This window comes from Eurosta solidaginis, chromosome 3 (assembly GCF_040869045.1).
Source record: "Eurosta solidaginis isolate ZX-2024a chromosome 3, ASM4086904v1, whole genome shotgun sequence".
In the NCBI taxonomy this organism is placed as follows: Eukaryota; Metazoa; Arthropoda; class Insecta; order Diptera; family Tephritidae; genus Eurosta; species Eurosta solidaginis.
This window is the reverse complement of record NC_090321.1, coordinates 281547196-281567480: the sequence shown is the minus strand read 5'-3', so window position 1 is coordinate 281567480 and position 20285 is coordinate 281547196. Positions and strand designations below refer to the sequence as shown.

Genomic DNA, 20285 nt, shown 5'->3' with positions numbered 1-20285 from the left:
CATTCTTGGAGCGCTCATAACTTGGGAATCCGATATGAGTTCGAAATATGTATGTGAAAAATATGAGTCTCAGAAATTTGATCAAATATAAGTCTATTATGACTACGATATGATGAAAAGTTTGGCCTTAACGCCAAAAGTGCTCAGTAAACAAAGCAACTTCAGGTCAGATATTGAAATTTTATTTTGCAAAAATTTTCATTCAAATTAAATTTGCTGTTCCTTTTGTAATTTGGTATAAGCGCTTTTCCTGTTTGGACGATTCGGCTAATGCTTCTTAATTATCTGCATATTAACAATGGATGTAAGTATTTTGGACTTATTTAATTGTATCAACAAATTTCTTCCGCGTTATACCGTAGTTGGTGTGACGTACCTTATTATGTCTACGAATAGCGCTGCCAACGGTATGTCCCACCCTTAACGGTTTTCATTCCAAATCGCACTTTCTAACAAGGTTTCGCGTTATGATACCCTATTTTTAATGCCTAGCGTCAAAATCCGCCATGAATCCTTATAAAATGCGTAATGCATACAAATGACTGGAAAGAGTCATATACGAATTATGAGCTGTTTATGAGCGTAAAAGGAATCTGATCGGACTCATATTTAGGAGTCTGATTGAACTCCTATTAAGCCTAACATATTTTATGAAATAAGTATGTACATGGAACTTTTATGTATGTTTGTAGGTATGTCATCGTGCTGCCCCTGTATGGTTCCGCCATGATAGATATAAAAGTATCGCTCTCTGAGAGCACTCCAAAAGGTTAATTTTCACATGCCGAAACCATGCAAGGAGGCAGTACGGCGACATACATTCAAACATATCGCTCATTTGCTGCAACGTCGTCATAACTCAAAAAACATGACTTTTGAGTTAATAACTTATAAACGTACCCAATATCATGATCTATGTTGTATAAAAAAATATTCGTTATCAGTTAAAAATTTAGCACGTGGTATAAAAATGAAAATATGCCTTTATATGCGCAACATATGGCAGTTAAAATCTTTGAATGGCTCTCCTGGAAAATTGTGTTTTTTGAGATATGACGACGTTGCAGCAAATGAGATATGTATATAAAAATACCATATACTCTTTTTTTTTAACAAGATGGACTAATGTCAAAATTGCATTGCGCGGGTAGTTGAGTGTCAAAATTTTTTAAAAAAGTATTAATATCCGCTGATTTCCGGCCGTTAATGTGCCATAATGTTTCACTACATTTTTGGAAAATTTTCAACAGCTTTTGGGTGTTTTGCGCCGTAATGGGCCATATATGAATCTATTTAAGACACAAGACCAGCTGTAATTTAAATTTGCACCAAAAAAAAAGAGCTGAAAATACTTCTAAACGACTTCTAACATAATTAAACGCCTGTCTTCCTAAGTAGGTTTTTATATCGAAGGTCTAAAAATGTAGCATTTAAGGGAGCTGAAATTGCATGTAATGTAACACATCATTGTGAATGATAACTAAGTGTGACATCTTCTGCATAGACGTCAAAATTCCAAAGTGATTGGATCACCTGATTTGTATTTGACTATCGCTGTCTCATTCTGTATCTCTTTCTATCACCCGCTGAAGATAGGCGCCGCCATATTGAACACCCTGTCAAAACAAATGTAGCATTTAAGGGAGCTGAAATTGCATGTAATGTAACACATCATTGTGAATGATAACTAAGTGTGATATCTTCTGCATAGACGTCAAAATTCCAAAGTGATTGGATCACCTTATTTTTATTTGACTATCGCTGTCTCATTCTGTATCTCTTTCTATCACCCGCTGAAGATAGGCGCCGCCATATTGAACACCCTGTCAAAACGCTAAAAAGTAGCCATATTGAACATCCTGTCAGGCATTTGACAGATAAGATACCACACTGAGTTATCATTCACAATGGTAACACATCTCATACAGAATACATCGAAGAGAGAGTTACATGCAATTTCTTTAAATTTAAACAAATTTGTATCGCCTTCTGGGGATGTTGCCATAGGAGTATTAATAATACAATGAACCGCAGGAGGGACTAGCGACAGTGCAACATTATTTTTATCCCCACATAGTATTGCAGCCGCCGTAGTAGTGTGCTCCGCTTACCATACCGAGGGTCCTGGGTTCGACTCGCAAAGTAACATCAAAATTTAGAATGAAGTCAGAATTAAAATTGACTAACCGCCCCTCGGCAGTGATTGGGCAAACACTCCGAGTGTATTTCTACCGTGAATAACTTCTCAGCGAAAACTCATCTGCAGATGCCGTTCGGAGTCGGCTTAAAACATGTAGGTCACGTCGCGAAAATTTGTAAGGAGAATTAAAAGGAGCACGAGGCAAATTTGAAGAGAAGCTCCGCCTAGATCTCCACGGAGGTAATTCGCGCCAAATATTTGATTTTGAGTATTGTAGCTGCTTTGTCAAACGGTTTGAAACTTGTATGCCTATTTCAGACAGAGACTTAATGAAATAATTAGTCAGGTTTTCTACAGCCCTTATTGAACTCAATCTTCCAAACAATAATCTAATTCTTAATTATCTCATATTACTTCATTGAATGGTTAGTGAGTGAAAAATCTAGACGGTTTTGCTAGGTCTTTGGATACTATTGTCATTGTAACAAATGGCTAGAGATGGGAAAGGGGTAAATACAAGTGGTAAATTGGTTATATATGGTAAAAATGGGTAAATACCCAAATATTTACCCAAAAGAAGGTAAAAATAATTTTTCGGAAAATATGGAAAACAAACACACAAATTCAATCCAAAATGTACCCAATTTGTCCTATATTGGTGGGTAGTTATCCATTATGCTATCGGTTGAATTAGTTTTAATCTGTAATCCAGCGATTTTCAAAAATATTTAGCCAATAATGCATGCCGTTGCAAAAATTTAAGTTTACCCATTAAACATTTTAAGTCAAACAAGTAAGAAAGGCTAAGTTCGGGTGTAACCGAACATTACATACTCAGCTGAGAGCAGACAAAATAAGAGAAAATCACCATGTAGGAAAATGAACCTAGGGTAACCCTGGAATGTGTTTGTATGACATGGGTATCAAATGGAAGGTATTAAAGAGTATTTTTATATATTTATTAGGGGGACTCATGATAGCATATAAACTTATAAGGTGTAAAATTATATCCATTTACACACGCGGTTATATGAACGCACCTAGTAATACTCTTGATAAACTTGATTGTTTTTCAGCTGTATTATTTCCAAAAAAAATTTTTTTGATTGTTATACAAATTAAAAAATACCAAGATTAAGTGAAAAATAAAAACTAAAACGCCTTTGCTTGCTGATGTTGGATATTTTTGATGAAAATGCGGTCTGTAATGTCTGCAAGGTTGCATTCCTTTGAGTTTACCGCGTTTACACAATGAAATGTGCGCGTAAATTTATACAAATTAGGGGGACTCATGTAACCGTATAAATGCCTTATAAAGTGTGTAAACGTATAAATTTATCTAGTTTACGCAGGAGCTGTCAAATTTTGTATGAAAAATCATTTCCACGATTTGTATAAATTTACGCGCACATTTCATTGTGTAAACGCGGTAAACTCAAAGGAATGCAACCTTGCAGACATTACAGACGGCATTTTCATCAAAAATCTCCAACATCAGCAAGTAAAGGCGTTTTAGTTTTGATTTTACACTTAATCTTGGTATTTTTTAATTTGTATAACAATCAAAAAAATTTTTTGGAAATAATACAGCTGAAAAACAATCAAGTTTATCAAGAGTATTACTAGGTGCGTTCATATAACCGCGTGTGTAAATGGATATAATTTTACATCTTATAAGTTTATATGCTATCATGAGTCCCCCTATTGTGTAAATGATTTTTCATACAAAATTTGACAGCTCGTGCGTAAACTAGATAAATTTATACGTTTACACACTTTATAAGGCATTTATACGGTTACATGAGTCCCCCTATTATATATTTATTTTTTATTAAGGCGTTTTAAGCCTAAAACTTAGATTATTACAAATTATAAATACTGTAACGAATTTACTGTAACTCCGCTTATTTTCAACTTGCTTCTTACGTTCGTATCGCTAAATTGTCGAATAAATAAATCGAATATTTAATAATGCAAAACGGTATTTATTAGACTAGTTTGAATAACACTTATACTTCACAACTGTTATCGTGTTTAAATCAAACTGCGTGACAACTCAAATCAAACTGGATTACTTCTTACTCGCTTGCCCCGCTTTTATAGTTTACGCTGCATACTTCTAGGCTCTTCGATTTCCAGAACTTACTAGTTGTTTCGGCTACAAAATCGCCAGCCACAACTACGTGCACCAATTATTGCTCTCTCTTGTGACAACTCAGATAAGATATATGCACGTGTTTGTGCATTGCCGCTCCGCTGCTCGTATACGTACATATGTGTAGACGCAATTATTTATTCGTTTATGTAGATACATAAAGATTGAATTATTGATTTGAATGTTTGTAGTTTGCGCACATAGGCATATAAGTAAATGCATCTGTGTGTGACATCTCTCTGGGCTGTCTTATATATGTGTATACTTGATTTAATTATTAACGTAAATACTGCTTGGCATGGCCTTAGCATCGCCTTAGTGATGGAATAATTTAGTGATGCTAATATCCGTGACACTGCCCTCCACCTAAATCTGATCGTCCCGATCAGACAAATCTCTCGATCTAAACGTTGCTAGCCTTTCCAAATGGACCACCTTCATTTTGGTTCGTGGTTTACCGATGGTTTGTATGCGGTACACTACATCGTTGATCCGTTTTACAACTTTGTGTGGGCCTTCCCAATTACACTGCAATTTCGGGGACAAACCTTTTTTACGTTGTGGGTTGTATAACAGCACCAAATCTCCTTCCTGAAAACCTTCTGAATTAATTGCTTTATCATATATGGCTTTCATCTTGTTACTCATAATCTTTGTTCGTTGCCTTATTAGATCATGTATTTCTCTTAGCTCTTCTTCCAAATCACTAGTGGATTTCCTGACATTTCTCTCCGCATTGGCATCTATCCCAAACTTCAAATCAGCTGGCAGTCTAAGGTCATTGCCAAAAATTACTTTTGCAGGGGTTTGGCCCGTTGTCTCATGCACTGCTGATCGGTAAGCCATCAAGAATAATGGTATGCGGGTATCCCATTCTTTATGGTACTTGTCCACTACTTTCCTTAAGTGCTCCTCCAATGTTCTATTGAATCGTTCTACCATAACATCGGATTGAGGATGCAATGCAGTTGTCCGTGTTTTTCGAATGCCCAATGACTTACACATTTCCTGGAACACAGCTGATTCGAAATTCCTGCCTTGGTCAGAATGTAACTCCATTGGTACACCATACCTTGCAACCCAATTGTTTATAAAAACGTCTGCTACCGTTTCCGCTTCTTGATTTGGGATTGGGTATAGCTCTGGCCATTTGCTGAAATAATCCATAACTACCAGTACATATTTGTTTCCGCCGTTGCTAGTAGGAAATGGACCGGCGACATCCATAGCGATCCTTTCAAATGGCGCACCTGAGTTATATTGCTTCATCTGGCCATGACTTCGTGTTCTGGGCCCTTTCGCTCTGCTGCAAACCTCGCAGTTCGCAATCCACTCAGTGACCGACTGACGGCAACCAACCCAATAGAATCTCTGTTTAATCTTCTCGAGCGTCTTCGTGATTCCAAGATGACCTCCGCTTGGACCATTATGCAGCTCGCTGAGCACATCAGGAATCCTCTTTCTGGGAACAACTATCAGTTTATTCTTGTATTTACCATCCTCACTCTCCCATACTCGATGAAGGCAACCGGATACCAATTCCAAACTGTTCCACTGTGCCCAATATGACTTCGCAATGGGACTCTCTGCTGACATCTCTTCTCTGTTTGGTCTTTCATTTCGTTCGAGCCTTTGCATAACACGTGACAGATCTGCATCTTCTAGCTGGCACTTTCTTAGCTGTTCCTTGTCCCATTCATCTGTACATGTTATAGTCATTAGCCGGACATCTGTAATGTCTTCTTTAGCCTCGGCTTTTGAACAGTGCTTGCATTCCAAACTACATGGTCTTCGTGACATTGCATCGGCATTTCCATGGGTACTACCTTTTCGATGCTCAATGGAAAAGTCATAGCTTTGTAGTCGCTCGATCCACCGTGCCAATTGTCCTTCCGGATTACGGAACTGCAGTAGCCATTTTAAAGCTGCGTGATCTGTCCTGACACGGAATCGCTGGCCGTAGAGGTATTTGTGAAAATGTTTAACGCACTCTACCAATGCCAACAGCTCTCTCCGCGTAACGCAGTAGTTCCTCTCTGGTTTTCCAATCGAACGGCTGTAATATGCAACTACCTTCTCCTGTCCATCGACCAGTTGTGATAAAACGCCTCCTATAGCATATCCACTCGCATCTGTATCTAGAATAAATGTTGCTCCTGGAATCGGATATGCTAACATTGGGGCAGTGCACAAACGCTCCTTCAATGTTTGGAAAGCCACTTCTTGCTCCTTCTTCCATTCAAAAGATCTATTTTTTCTTGTAAGCTCATGGAGGCTATGGGCTACGCTGGAAAAATGTGGTACAAATCGGCGGTAATATGTGCACAGCCCAAGGAAACTTCTTAATTCATGTAGGTTCTGTGGTCTTGGCCAATCCTTTACAGCCTCTATCTTTTCGTTCGCAGTGCAGATGCCCTCTGTCGTTACCTTGTGACCCAAATAATTTACTTCCTTTTTAAACAGCGCACACTTTTTGGGACTTAACTTCAGACCAGCGCCAGCTATTCTTTGGAAAACTTCCTCCAAGTTCTTAAGATGTTCATCGAAATTCTTGCCCAATACGATGATGTCGTCCAGGTACACCAAGCATGTTTTCCAATGTAGTCCTTTCAATACCTGATCCATGAGTCTCTCGAAAGTAGCTGGTGCATTACATAGTCCAAAGGGCATTACTGTAAATTGCCAAAGACCATCTCCGACGCTGAAGGCTGTTTTCTCTTTGTCTTCCCCCTTTACCTCCACTTGCCAGTAGCCGCTTTTCAAGTCCAGTGTGGAAAACCATTTCGTACCAGAGAGCGAGTCCAGAGTGTCGTCAATTCTTGGCAATGGGTAGCTATCCTTTTTCGTAACGTCATTCAACTTCCGGTAGTCCACGCAAAACCTCATTTTTCCATCCTTCTTCTTTACAAGTACTACCGGTGAGCTCCAGGGACTAGCTGATGGTTCGATGACGCCGCTGTCGCTCATTTCTTGTATAATTTGACTCACAACTTGCCGCTTCGCCAGTGGAACACTACGTGGAGCTTGACGGATCGGCCTCGCATCTCCAGTGTCAATTTGATGTTTCACAACGTTGGTGCGGCCTGGTTTAGAACCATCCTGGTCAAATATGTTCGCGTACTTTAGGAGCAGTTGTTTTGCCTTACTCTGATATGCTTCCTCTAGCCCCTGCGTCCATGCCGTGATGTCATTTGAAAGATTAGTATTACTAGCTGAAACGTGTTCCTGGAGCTGTTCACAGTTAATAACTACTTCAGCCTCTTGGCATCTTCCCAAAATAGCTCCTTTAGTCAGTTTGAGTGGTGAATTGAACTCATTGAGTACTCTTACTGGAACACGTCCATCTTGTTTTGTCATAGCCAGGGTTTTTCCTACAAGTATGTTCAGTGCTGATTTGTTTGCTGCTTCGACAACCCACAATTTGTTTGTCCCACAATCTCCATCAACCTGTGCCCAGATGACTGCTTCGGATTTTGGTGGTATTCGCTGACTCTCTTCCACCAGCACTCGTTTACTGCTGTAGCCTCTCTCGTAACCGAAATTAAGTGGTACATCCATGTTCTTATATCGCATCGTCTTGCTTTGCATGTCGATCTTGATGCCCTGGTCGATTAAGAAGTCCACTCCAATTATGATTTCATCAACAATCTCTGCCACTATAAAATTGTGTACTACCGCGACGTTCCCAATTGCGACTTCACATGATACTTCTCCTAGAACCGTGCTGTCTTCTCCAGTGGCTGTACACAATCTTGCTCCATGCAATGGTGTTATCTTCTTGTTGACTAAATCCGCTCGAATGATGGAATGAGATGCACCCGTATCTACAGTCAGTAAACGTTCCTTTCCATCCACATGTCCTGCGATAGTAAGATTGTTTGACCTTCTTCCAATTTGTGAGATAGAGATTATGGGGCATTCAATTGAGGGAGCCAGCTGTCGCCCCTTGCGGCTGACTCGCTTTAGTTTAACGATTGAGTGGACTTGGAGATTTGCTCATCTCCTTCAGCTCTGCGTTTACGGCCACCCACATTGTTGGAGCTATTGGGACCGGTGCTGCAATGTCGTGCAATATGACCTGGGTTGCCGCACTTGAAACATTTATTAACTCCGGCATTTTTCTGTTGTGATCCCTTCAGTGCTTCCAAAATTGTGTCTACCCATTCTGGCCTTTCTACTTCTACACGATGAGCCTAATATGCTGGCTTACTTAATAGGGAGGCAGTTTCCTGAGTCAATGCATGTGATACCGTTTCAGCAAATGTCAGTTTTGGGCTCGCGTATGTAGCTCGCTTCGTTTCCACGTCTCGTATGCCATTTATAAAACTCTGGATTTTTACCCTCTCGGTGTATTCCACGGGTGCGTCCGCATTTGCGAGATGAGCCAACCTTTCAACATCTGAAGCAAACTCCTGCAATGTCTCATTTGCTTTTTGGTAGCGGTTTTGCAACTCAATTTGGAATATCTGTTTTCTATGCTCGCTTCCATAACGTCGTTCTACAGCAGCCATCAATGCGTCATAACTGTTCCGTTCGTACTCTGGAATAGTCTGTAAGATTTCGGCAGCTGGTCCTTTCAATGCTACGAAGAGCGCGTCAACTTTATCTTCCACATTCCAGTTGTTCACTGCTGCGGTCTTCTCAAACTGTAGCTTAAAGACCTGAAAAGGAACAGAACCGTCAAAGGATGGTGTCTTTACCTTTGGATTACTCGCTGAAACTGTTGGGCGATTTAATTGCAACTCCTGTATACGACCTCTCAAAGCTTCTATCTCAGCATCAATTAGGTTCTCGAGCTGCACAATTTTTGTATCCTGTGCTCCCAGCTTTGATGTCACCCTTGCTTCCTGTGCTTTCAACTGCGAAGACATTTGCGCCACCTGCAATGATAAGCGCTCCTCTTGTGCTTCCATCTTAGATGTTATACGTATCTCTTGCGACTCCAGTTGGGATGCTATACGTGATTCCAGTTGGGATGTTATATTTGTCTTTTGTTCTTCCAGTTGTGATGACATGTTGGTGGATATTTGTGATGACATTTCGGACATTTGTGCCGATATTGTAGCCAATATCATATTCAAGTCTGTGTTCGCCATTGTCTGCGGTGATTAATTTTTCTCCTCAATTTTTGTTGTTGTCTCGTCGCCACCAGAATGAAAGACATCATCGTCCACATTAATTCCCTCCGACTCCATTACCTCTCGTAGCCGTGCTTGAAGTTCGACCTTATTGCCGGTTGTATTCAATCCACGGTTCTCCAACTCCTTTTTCAGTTGATGGATCCTTAATTCACTTAACTTTGCCATGTCCGCTTATTTTCAACTTGCTTCTTACGTTCGCATCGCTAAATTGTCGAATAAATAAATCGAATATTTAATAATGCAAAACGGTCTTTATTAGACTACTTTGAATAACACTTATACTTCACAACTGTTATCGTGTTTAAATCAAACTGCGTGACAACTCAAATCAAACTGGATTACTTCTTACTCGCTTGCCCCGCTTTTATAGTTTACGCTGCATACTTCTAGGCTCTTCGATTTCCAGAACTTACTAGTTGTTTCGGCTACAAAATCGCCAGCCACAACTACGTGCACCAATTATTGCTCTCTCTGGTGACAACTCAGATAAGATATATGCACGTGTTTGTGCATTGCCGCTCCGCTGCTCGTATACGTACATATGTGTAGACGCAATTATTTATTCGTTTATGTACATAGATACATAAAGATTGAATTATTGATGTGAATGTTTGTAGTTTGCGCACATAGGCATATAAGTAAATGCATCTGTGTGTGACATCTCTCTGGGCTGCCTTATATATGTGTATACTTGATTTAATTATTGACGTAAATACTGCTTGGCATGGCCTTAGCATCGCCTTAGTGATGGGATAATTTAGTGATGCTAATATCCGTGACAATACATTTTAACCCTTTCCTTTCCATGGTAGCCATATGGCTACCAAACTAAAAGCACAGATATGTAGGTCTAGTTGGAGAATTTCTTCATTATGATAAAAACGAATGTTGAAAGGCAACACTGATTCACTGATTTCGCCCCTAATATCTCTAACTTTCCATTGGAAACATTGAAAAATTTTGACAGATGTTTGGCGACCCACGCGTGCTTTATATCATTCGACTTTATTAATTTCGTATAAATAAAATATATACCATTCTTTTAATCCTTGGAATAAACAAATTTTTTTCGTGTAAGTTAATTCTTGATAAACGTATTGCAGTAATTAAAAAGTGAAAGATGCTTGTAATTGTGAAAATATGTTATATAATTCATTGGTAGCCACATGGCTACATTGGGATAAAATGGTTGTTAATTTGGATAATTTTGCAGTGCCCCTTAATTTTCACGAGCGTTTCGGTAGCTAATTGTTTTATAATATTTTCATAGAATGTGACGGACTTATTTCTGCTGAGGTATACCCAGTCCGTCCAGGGTTCCTATGTTTGGTGGGAGAACCTATTCCGCTTGAAATAAATAAGCAAAGGAGTTTCGAAAACGTTATAAGATTTATTCAAAAAAATCGATGTCCTCAATGGCTACTCCTACTCTCAGTCGCTGTCTAGATAAGAGTAGCTGAGGTAGAACCCCTCTGCTAAGCTCTCCGTCAGTTGGAGTAGAAACCTCCTACTGAATATAAAATTAATCACGAAATGAAGTAGAAACCTTCAGGTCGAGCTGATCAGTGGTAGAAGCCCACTGCTGAGGTATGCCCAGTCCGTCCAGGGTTCCTATATTTGATGGGAGAACCTATTCCGATGAAAACAAATAGACAAATGAGTTCTGAAAAACGTTATAAAGTTGCCGATGAAGGAATTTAGCAGTTCCCGAAATGGATCTATACAACGAGCTTTGGCAGTTGTCTTAAATTTTTTCTTTCTTCTATTCTAATTTAAAAATTTTTTCAATTAAGAAAAAATTTATCATAACAATAATAATGATAAAAAATTATTGTTAGGCCTTGAGCTCGATTCGAACCCGCGATCTTAAAATCAGTAGGCCGATATAACAACAAAAATTGTTAATACATCCCAGAGCACGGGGAAAAAAGTGTCAATAAAATATGACACTATGGCAGCATTGCCAACAAACAAGTCCAATTTTCACAGCTATTCTGCAACAGATGTCGCAGTGTTGTGAATATCAATTGGCACGAACCAGAATAGAAGTAGGATTAATGAAGACAAACAAAAAACCGCTGTGGTGGCTGAATGGTTATAGCAGCGGCGCCTAAACGTTGCCGATGAAGGAATTTAGCAGTTCCCGAAATGGATCTATACAACGAGCTTTGGCAGTTGTCTTAAATTTTTTCTTTCTTCTATTCTAATTTAAAAATTTTTTCAATTAAGAAAAAATTTATCATAACAATAATAATGATAAAAAATTATTGTTAGGCCTTGAGCTCGATTCGAACCCGCGATCTTAAAATCAGTAGGCCGATATAACAACAAAAATTGTTATAAAGTTTATTTAAAAAATTCAATGCCCTTAAGAGCTACTCCTATTCTTTGTCCCTGTCTAAATAAGAGTAGCTGAGGTAGAACCCCTCTGCTAGCTCTCCGTCAGTTGGAGTAGAAACCTCCTACTGAATATAAAATAATTCACGAAATGAAGTAGAAATCTTCAGGTCGTGTTGGTCAGTGGTAGAAGCCCACTGACTCGTATGCCTATCTTCTAGCTTCTGATCTTACAAGCTAATTTGCCGCCCTTATATACGATTTTGTACGCCGGTGGACAGTTATTTCCTAAAAACAATTCATTGTAATAATTCCTCAGTTATAAAATTATGTAGGACTGGACGCAGGCAGTCAGTAATTTTACAATAACAATTATAAAAGTTGGAAATGCAAAAATCGAATTCTAGTTTAACGCTACTTTCGCTGTATTCTATTGGTACATACATACGCTTACATGCTAACATGCGTTTTCCCTCTTTCCATTATCATACATATGGTGGTACATCGGTATATATACATATATGCATATTTTCGATCATGTATGACGATCCGCTATCCCGGCATTTCATATCCCAATTTTAGGGAGCCCTAATATACATAGCGAACAATGTGCCAAATCTCGTACGTACGCTTGTTGTATGCCTGCCGTGTTTTCCAGTCTTTGCTTTACCTATCGAATTCGATCATTTGTGTTTATGCGTATGTTGGCCTCGTTTGATGCTTTCGGCTTCTGCTTAGGACGTGCGTTGGTGTGCCGTATGCTTGTACGTAAGTATGTATGTAGAGAAAAGTCCCAATTAGTAGCAGCGCTTAGTTTGGCGACTTTTACTGCTGATCTTTGTTTATCCAAATTATTATGTATGTGTCATAGATCAGATTGATACGAATCTTTTGTTTATGCTCTCATATTTTCGCTCTCACGAGGGATTTATCTTCTAGTTGTTGCTGGCAACAATCACAGATAAATCCCTCGCGCCAGCTGAAGCGGGTGCCAGAACAAAAAATGTGCCAGCCAAAACGAAAAACGTGAAAAAATTTTGGTAAACTTTAGTTTGACCTATAACTGTAGAATAGCGTTCAAAAATTATGGGAAAAAGGATAAAAATACTTGTTTTAGTGTAAGTATTATTAGTTCGAAGGCGGAGGGTAAATATTATTTACCATTCAAAAGTTATCACTAAAAGCAGGTTTTGTAAATATGAACTCCCGATGCAACCAGTCCATCTTGATCACAGAACCTGGAACGCCAGACATGTAGGATAAGCCCTATCCATTAAATAATGTTAATTATTATATCATAGTTCCGATTTACTGAAATTTCAAAAGGATATATGGTTTTCACTGCGAGTTAAATGCAGTTACAATATTTGACTAATTAATTTAATCGAAATGTTAGTTTTACTTAGATTTGTTTATATTTAACTCTAACTAGTCGTATTATTGTAAAATAAGTTCAAAGAAATTAATATTTGACGACTATCAATTTATTAAATGATTGAAACTATAATCGCCGAAATGTATGTCAAAAATCCCCATTTTCAGATCTATTAATTTTTGTTTGGAGTGGCATCATTGATAAATGTTATAAAAAATGTGCATTTTGACAGCGCTCTCTCGAAACAAAGAGTTGCAAATCCATTCATCTATGGTATGTGTATTTGTGGCTGAGTGCATTGGATGCGCAAAGGGTTGGTTGACCGGCATAATTTTAAGTTTTGTGCGTTTCCATTTCCCTTCCAAATGTTTTAGTGTATGTTAGGGTGACCTATATTTGAACCTTATGTGGGCGAAAAATGTAAATATTTTGCTTGCGTGCAAAAGTACGCAAGTCTGGTTTATCCTTCAATTTAGTAAATAATAATTCAATATGCAACCGCATGTATGTGTTTTGACGTGTAATTCATAAAGATATAATTCATGTCATAGAAATGTATAAATGTTAAATTCAGAGTTAGATTCAATTCTTGTATAACATGTATGTAAGAAAAATTGAAAAATAGGTATATGTTGTGAGGGTACAAAACCCTCGGTTTTGGGGTCCTCACACTCCCCCCTCACCTACCGCAGCGAAGCTTACGGTCACCGTGCCGGTGCGTGTGATCCGTACTCGGAAGTAGTGTTCGCTCACACTGCCTTCGTCGTCGCTGTCGTCATGGTTGTCGTTGCTGCTGTTGATGCTACCACTGGCCTCGCTGGCCATCAGGCTCAATATGTCGCTGTTGTTGTCGTTGAGACTGTCGTTGACCTCGCTGGCCATACGGTTTAATATTTCGCTGTCGTCGTTCATTGTTGGCATTTTGCTTCCTTTCCCATCGGTGGTGTGTGATTCCAGTCTATACTGTAAATGAAAAACTGGTGGATTTTCCTTAGGGTGGAAATTTTTTTTTTTTTTTTTTTTGTAAAAACGTGGTATATCTTGAGCCTAGTTAAGGAGTACATTTATGTGATTATGTAATTGTGGTTAGAGTTTACCGGGCTTTAGTGGTTGATTCGAAGTCCGGGTACTTCTTGGAATGAAGTTTCTTCGTGTATGATTTGATACTGTTGCGGTTGGGCGTGTACGTTACTACCGATTTGTTTCGAGTTGCAGTAGATATCACGTTATAGTCCGTTATTCCGGAGTTGTCTCTGGGTGTGTGTTCATTTAGGGCTGCTATAGCAAACTGTCTTCCTAGGTGTAATCTTGCTCCAGGTATCGATCCTCTCACGATCTGTACCTGGGTTCCTCGAGCGACCTGTACCTGATTTTCTGAAAATGTTCGTAACTGATTCTCCGTATTGTTTTGCACTTGAGCGTCTCTGTATGCTATCAGTTGTTGGCTTATACTTTGGTCCTCCTCATTTTGTCTCTCGGTCTCTTCGCTGACTCGTGTGAGCGTACCACAGATGGCTACCTCGCTGTTCTCTCTCTGTTGTTGTACCTCGGAGATATTGTTTGTTGTTCGATTGGACGATGTTGACGGGATTTGATCTTCACTAGCGCTCTTCTGTTCATGCCTTTGCTTTCTGGATTCATTGTTGTCGGCGGCGTCGGTTGCGTGGTATGCTTTCAGCTCACTTAAGTGGGCTGTCCTCCTCCTTCCTCTGAAAACTTTGTCTAGCTCTACGATCACTGGTGATACAAAGTTCGTTACCCGGTGGGGTCCACTGTACCTGGGCGCTAGTTTGGCTGCAAAGTTATCCACCGCTTTTGACAGCTGATGCTCCTTTACCAGCACTAGGTCGCCTATAGCCGGTCGCCATTGCCTTCTTCTTAAATTATAATGCTTTGCTTGCTCTGCTGATGCTCGCTCTTGCTTCCGTCGTACCATCTCGAATATCTCCCTCATCTTCATCGATTTCTGCGCTGGATTAGCTACTCTCTCACCTGAACCGAATGTGTGCTCGTCGTAAGGGCTATTGGGAATCCTTGGTTCTCTGCCTTGTACTACATATTCTGGACTGTACCCTGTCGATTCGCATACGCTTGTGTTTAATGCGAGTGTTATCTCTGGTATCAGCTCGTCCCATTTTCTCTGCTCATTCCCTGAAAACTGTGCTATCAACCTCTTGATGTTGCGGTTCGCTCTTTCTGTCGGATTCTCCTGCGGTGTGTATGGTGTTGTCAGCTGGTGTTTTACGCCAAGCTCCTCCAAATACTTCTTAAAACGTTTGCTCACGAACTGCGCTCCGTTGTCTGTGATTAATACCTTTGGAATGCCAAATCGTGCCAAAATTCTCTCTCTAAATCCTCGTACTACGCTTTCTGTTGTTGCCTTTCTAATTGCCATTATCTCCACCCATTTTGAAAATCTGTCAACGAAAACTAATGCCATTGTATTACCATGTTTTGAGCGTTGCATTGGACCAACAAAGTCTGCACACACTGTTGCCGACGGTTCTTCTGGAATTTTAGTTAACATCTTACCCGCGGCCTTTTCCTGACATCCATGACATTGTTGTACGCACTTCCTTACGTCTCTGAACATTCCGGGCCAGTAATATCGTGTCCTCGCTCGTGCAATAGATTTTCGAACGCCCATGTGTCCTGCGCTTGGTGTGTCATGAATTTCCGCCAGCACTCTGCGTCTCTGTGGGGTCGGTACACATAGCTTCCACGGTACTGCGTCTTCACCATCAACTTGACTCTCTATTCTCCTGTAGAGCTTTCCGTCCTCGATCACATAGTCTGGGAATTTCCCCGGAGCCTTTCTTACCTCTGTAATCTTCGCTTTTAGCCACTTGCACTCGACTTTGCCTTGCTCTACTGTCAACGTAGTTAGTTGCTCGTCCATCGGCTGTCTCGAAAGTGCATCTGCCACCACGTTTAGCTTTCCTTTCCGGTACTGTACGTCGAATGAGTATTAATGTAGTTCTAGTGCCCATCTAGCAATCCGTCCCGTCGGACTGTCTATTGCGTTTAACCATTTTAGAGCTAGGTGGTCTGTGATTACCGTGAACGTGTATCCCTCTAGGTAGGGTCTCATCTTCCTTATCGCCCACACTATTGCCAAACATTCTTTCTCTGTCGGGGAATAATTTGTTTCTGCCTTGTTAAGTCGGCGACTCGCATAAGCAATCACTCGTTCTTCGCTGTCTGATCCTTGGGTGAGCACTGCTCCGACGCCAAAATCGCTTGCATCCGTCTGTAGGCAAAACTTCTTCGAAAAATCTGGGCAAGCTAGTACAGGTGCTTGGGTGAGTGTGGCTTTTAATGCTTCGAATGCCGACTGCTGCTCTTCCGACCACTTCCACTTCCTTCCTTTCTTTAGCATTGACGTCAACGGGTGTGAAACTTGTGAAAAGTCTGAGACGAATCTCCTGTACCACGATACCACTCCTAGGAATCTTCGTAGTTCGAGTAAATTGTTTGGCGGTGTCAACTCTTTGATGGCTGCTATCTTGTCCGGGTCCGTGTGAATGCCTTCCTCGCTAACGACATGACCTAGATACTTTAAACTTTTCTTAAAAAACTCACATTTTTCCGGGTTTATCTTAAGGTTTGCTCCTCGCAGCCGTTGAAATACTTCCGCCAGGTGTCTTATGTGTTCTTCCAATGTTTTGCTCGTAATGATGATGTCATCTAGATATGCGAATGCGTAAGGCTCCAACTCTGGTCCTATAACGTGATCGAGTGCTCTCTGGAAAGTTGCTGGGGCTGAGTGTAGACCGAACGGCATTACTTTCCATTGATATAGCCCACGTCCGGGTACAGTGAATGCGGTGTATTGTTTGCTGTTTTCTTCCATGGGGATTTGCCAATATCCGTTTTTTAAATCGAGGCTGTTGATAAACCGAGCACTTCTCAATCTGTCCAGGATGTGTTGGATACGGGGTAACGGGTATGCGTCTGGTACTGACCTTGCGTTTAGTTGGCGGTAATCTACGCACAGTCTCCACTTACCATTTTTCTTCCTTGCCAAAACTATTGGTGCGCTGTGCGGGCTTCTAGAAGGTTCGATGCAACCTTTCTCGATAAGCTCATCGATTTCCTTATTAATAATCTCTTGCATCTTGGGATTCTTCGGGTAATATCTTTGTTTTATGGGGCGGTCGTCTCTCATCACTATCTTGTGCGTGGCCATGTTGGATACACCTGACATCTCTTGGAACATCTGTAATTCTTTGTTGAGAAATTTACTCACCGACTTGTCTGTGTTCGCAACTTTTAGGCTGTTATCTTTGTGACTACTTTCATTTCTACTTCCGACCATTGTTGTACAAGTGACCGCATCCTCCTCCTGATTGTTTGTGTTCAAGGTTAGCGTTTGTTCTCCGCATCTCATCTCCATTTTCACCTTCGCTAGGTAATCCGTTCCAAGCACCACTTCGTCGACTAGTCCTGGTAGGATTAGCATTTCATTTTGCAGCACTTGGTTACTCATTCCCACTTCAACATCTACCGCTTCTATGATCGTCTTCGGTTTGCCATCTCCCAGTATCACTCGTGTTTCTATCGCCTTGAATATACCTGTCTTCAGCCTTCTTGCCAATGTCCCACTCACAAAGCTTCGCGTCGCCCCTGTGTCGATTGCTGCTACTACCTCTTCGCCATTCACCGTAATATTCGCCAAGATCCGGCCCTTTGTATGTCTTAACGTGTTTAGTTTTCCCGAGGTTGCGTTTGGGGAGACCCCACTCCTCGGTGCCAATGAGGTCTCTGGCCGTTTCCCTGCGTTCGTCTACAACAATTTCGTGTGAGTGTGCCTACTTTTCCGCATGTCCAGCAGAATTCGATGCGAGCGCTACGGCAACCGTATGCGACATGGCCGCCTCCTCCGCATCGTCTGCACGCCGTGTTTGTATCGATGTATCTTGGTGCCGGGTCTGATTTCTGGCATGGTTGTTTCTCTGTCTGCTGTTCCCGCTCCTCTGCCTGTATATATTGGTAACGTTCTTCTGGGCGCCTTGGTACAAATGGTCTTGCCATTGGTCGCATCGGATCTCTGGCAGGGGTAATATTTTCATAATCTTCTACCAAACTTACCAATTCTTCCAGGCTGCTGATCTCGCCTCTTTTAACATACAGCTGGATTTCTCTGCAGGAGTTCCTGTATATGCGGTTTAGCTTTTTGTCTTCGGTGTAGTTGGCATGTCGCATCAGCCCTTGTAGTGCTAGCACATAATCCTTGAACTTCTCTCCTGGTCTTTGCATGCGTGCTCGTATCTCGTCGTCCACCTGTTCAAAATATCTGGAGCTGAGGAAAAATTTTAGGAAGTCTTTCTTGAATGAGTCCCACTCTTTCCAACTCCGGTTGTTATTTCGGTACCAAACCAACGCTTTGTCTTTGAGTAGCTCCGGCAATGCTCTTGGTATCGAGTTGACGTTTATTTCGTATCCTTCTGCCAGTTCTTCCACGCGTTCTATGAACCCTAGAGGATCCTTGCCCCCGTCGTATTTCAAGCCCCATTTTCTTACCCGATCCATAGTGGTTGCGTATGTGCCTGGTTGTTGCATCGTATATCGTTGTTTTGACTTGATTTCCGTATGTCGCTGTTACCTTCCTTTGAACATCCTTTATGTAAAGCCTTGTTGATTTCCTTGATCTTCCTTAAGTCTGCTTGGGTGCCATATGTGTTTTTATTTATAAGCCTGCTCGGGCGCCATATGAAATGCCGGGATAGCGGATCGTCATACATGATCGAAAATATGCATATATGTATATATACCGATGTACCACCATATGTACGATAATGGAAAGAGGGAAAACGCATGTTAGCATGTAAGCGTATGTATGTACCAATAGAATACAGCGAAAGTAGGGTTAAACTAGAATTCGATTTTTGCATTTCCCACTTTTATAATTGTTATTGTAAAATTGCTGACTGCCTGCGGGCAGTCCTACATAATTTTATAACTGAGGAATTATTACAATGAATTGTTTTTAGGAAATAACTGTCCACCGGCGTACAGAATCGTATATAAGGGCGGCAAATTAGCTTGTAAGATCAGAAGCTAGGAGATAGGCATACGAGTCAGTGGGCTTCTACCACTGACCAACACGACCTGAAGGTTTCTACTTCATTTCGTGAATTATTTTATATTCAGTAGGAGGTTTCTACTCCAACTGACGGAGAGCTAGCAGAGGGGTTCTACCTCAGCTACTCTTATTTAGACAGGGGCAAAGAATAGGAGTAGCTCTTAAGGGCATTGAATTTTTTGAATAAACTTTATAACGTTTTTCAGAACTCCTTTGTCTATTTTTTTTCATCGGAATAGGTTCTCCCATCAAATATATGGACGGACTGGGCACACCTCAGCAGGAATAAGTCCGTCACATATGTCGCGTTCTAGAAGGAATCTTTTTGGAAATGAAAGAGAGATTTTGAAAATACTGGAGGGATATGAATCAGAAGAGGAATACGGCGAACAAAATGGTGAAGAGTACGATATTTTAGAAAAAACCTTTACATTGGGCAACATAGAAGAAATTCATACGGAAGAGTCAGCTATAGTAACGGCGTTAGGTAACTTTTAAATTAATCCTAATTTACTCCATTAACATCGGCTCATTTAGAGGAATATAACATTGAATTGACATCAGAAGAGCTTCAGCAAGATGCAGAAAATATTTCAGAGTCATTTGGTCAGCAATTGAATTGGCGTATAAAAATAATAAATTTATTATCTAGCATAGTACATATGCCGCAGTATCGATTATACTGGGCTGAATCCACTAGATTTGCACCTATTGCTGATGTTATGCCCAGAAATCGATTTGATATCATAAAAAAGAATTTTCATATAAATGATAACAACAAAATGAAATAAAGATCTGATCCGCAATATGATCGTCTTTTCAAGATACGTCCATTTTTTACCGCCGTAAGGGAAAACTTTTTAAAGGTTGAACCTGAGGAGATGAACTCCATTGATGAGGTTCTAATCCCAACGAAGTGCAAAAATAGTTTAAAACAATATATAAGCAGCAAACCGCATAAATGGGGAATAAAAATATTTGCACGAAATGGTGCAAGTGGAATTATGTATGATTTTGAGGTTTATACTGGGAAGAGCACAGTTCATAATAAG

The 20285-nt window shown here is 40.5% G+C and overlaps 1 long non-coding RNA gene across 1 annotated transcript; it reads left to right on the top strand.

Annotated features, from left to right (window-relative positions):
- The first annotated feature begins 167 nt into the window (after positions 1–167).
- Positions 168–19874, top strand: LOC137245686 (uncharacterized). The gene is made up of 3 exons (XR_010951386.1): positions 168–304; positions 19473–19720; positions 19771–19874. It is a non-coding gene; the product is annotated as an uncharacterized lncRNA (long non-coding RNA).
- Positions 19875–20285: the final 411 nt, after the last annotated feature.